The 2,303-nt window shown below is 43.0% G+C and overlaps 1 pseudogene; it reads right to left on the bottom strand.

Moving 5' to 3' along the window:
• Positions 1 to 776: 776 nt before the first annotated feature.
• Positions 777 to 1,737, bottom strand: LOC139011764 (glyceraldehyde-3-phosphate dehydrogenase-like; annotated as a pseudogene).
• Between the last annotated feature and the right edge of the window lie 566 nt (positions 1,738 to 2,303).

Raw genomic sequence — 2,303 nt, 5'->3', positions numbered from 1 at the left:
GCTTTTTCCTGTAAGGAACTGTTGGCTGTGTAATGAGAATTGAGTTTACCTGGAAGCAGTAGTTCTCGGTCTCCACTGGATATTAGAATCACCTGGAGAGCTTTTAAAAAAATCTCAATATCCATACTGTAATCTGAGCAAGTTAAATGGCAGCAATTAATAGAATCTCTATTAATTCCAGTGAACAGCCAAATATTGAGCATCATTGCACTAAAAATTTACCCTGGTCAGGACATTTTTGGATGCTTTTTCCCAGTGAAGGTTCTTTTTTGGTGACGACTGCTTGCTTTAAAATTCTGTATTTCTTTGTTTCATGTATAAACAGAAATCACACCCCAGGTTTTTCAAACAGCTTTATTAAAGTATAATTGCTATGCAAAACACTGCACTTATATAATACGTAATATTTGATGAGCTTTGACGTATGCACTCACCTAAGAACCAGCACCACAATCAAAGTAAGAAACAATCATCATCTCCAGAAATTTCCCCCGGGTTTGTTTTTTGGTAGTAAGAACATTTAACATGAGATTTACCCTCTTAGCATTATTTATTTATTTATTTATTTATTTTTACTGGATACAGTAAACATTAATGATGGTGCATAACAAGGTAGGGCTCCCTAAGCCCCTCCCCTTCTTCAGGGGATCTGGGGTGGAAACTGTGGAGGTCAGGAGATTCTCAGTGTGTTGGGGTTGATTTGGGGCAAGGGCTCTCCAGCATCTGAGGAGAGTCCTTTTTCATCCTCTTGTTGGGGCTGGTGGTCCAGGGGGCTCTTACTCCTTGGAGGCCATGTGGACCATAAGGTCCACCACCCTGATGCTGTAGCCAAATTCATTATCATACCAGGAAACGAGCTTGACAAAGTGGTCATTGAGGGCGATGCCAGACCCAGCATTGAAGGTGGAGAAGTGGCTGTCACTGTTAAAGTCACAGGAGACAACCTGGTCCTCAGTGTAGCCCAGGATGCCCTTGAGGGGGCCCTCTGATGCCTGCTTCACTACCTTCTTGGTGTCATCGTATTTGGCAGCTTTCTCCAGGTGGCAGGTAAGATCTACAACCCACACAGTGGGGGTGGGGACACAGAAGGCCATGCCAGTGAGCTTCCCATTCAGCTCAGGGATGACTTTGCCAACAACCTTGGCAGTGCCAGTCGAAGCAGGGAGGATGTTCTTGGAAGCCCCTCAGCCATCACACGAGTGCTTCCCAGAGGGGCCATCCATGGTCTTCTGGGTGGCCGTGATGGCATGGATGGTGGTCATGAGTCCCTCCATGATGCCAAAGTTGTCATGGATGACCTTGGCCAGGGGGCAAAGCAGTTGGTGGTACAGGAGGCATTGCTGACAATCTTGAGGGAGTTGTCATACCTGTCATGGTTCACACCCCTCACAAACATGGGGGCATCCACAGGAGGGACAGAGATGATGACCATCTTGTTCCACCCATCAAGTGAGCCCCAGTCTTATCCATAGTAGTGAGGATGCCATTTGATGTTGGTGGGATCTCACTCCTGGATGATGGAGACGGACTCTTCACTGATGACAAGCTTCCCATTCTCAGCCTTGACTGTGCCTTTGAACTTACCATGAGTAGAATCATACTGGAACATGTAGACCATGTAGTTGAGGTCAATGGAGGGGTCATTGATAGTGATATTATCTGCTTTGCCAGAGTTAAAAGCAGCTCTGGTGACCAGCAGCCAATACTGCCAAATCCATTCACTCCGATCTTCACCATTGTGTCTCAGAGTTGCGGCTGGCTCTTCGCAAGAAGATGTCGCTGGCTGTCTACTAGGAGAAGCAGAGAGTAATAAAAAGTTTTAAGTGCACAATACAGTATTGTTAACTATAGGCACTATGTTGTACATCAGAGCTCTAAAACTTAAGCATTTGTGTAACTGAAACATTATACCCATTGAAAACAACTCCCCATTTCCCTCTTTCTCCAGTTCCTGATAATCACCATTCCATTCTCTGATTAATGATCTTTGATTAGTTTATATCTCATGTAAGTGAAATCATGCCATGTTTGTCCTTTCCCACCATCATTTTAAAATCATTTCTATTTTCAATTACAGGTGACATACATTATTATATTAGTTTTTAAATACTACAGTGATTAGATATTATATAACTTACTAAGTGATGATCTTGATAAATCTCACACCCATCTGACACTGTACATAATTATTAGAATATTATTGACTATATTCACTATGCTGTACTTTACATCCCCATGACTATTCTGTAACAGCCAGTTTGTACTTTTTATTCCCTTCACCTTTTTAATCCATCCTTCAATCC

Source organism: Myotis yumanensis, unplaced genomic scaffold, assembly GCF_028538775.1.
Source record: "Myotis yumanensis isolate MYYU_CA2020_CCGP unplaced genomic scaffold, mMyoYum1.0.hap1 SCAF_5, whole genome shotgun sequence".
In the NCBI taxonomy this organism is placed as follows: Eukaryota; Metazoa; Chordata; class Mammalia; order Chiroptera; family Vespertilionidae; genus Myotis; species Myotis yumanensis.
The sequence above is the reverse complement of the archived record's forward strand: the minus strand, read 5'-3'. Positions and strand labels throughout refer to the sequence as shown.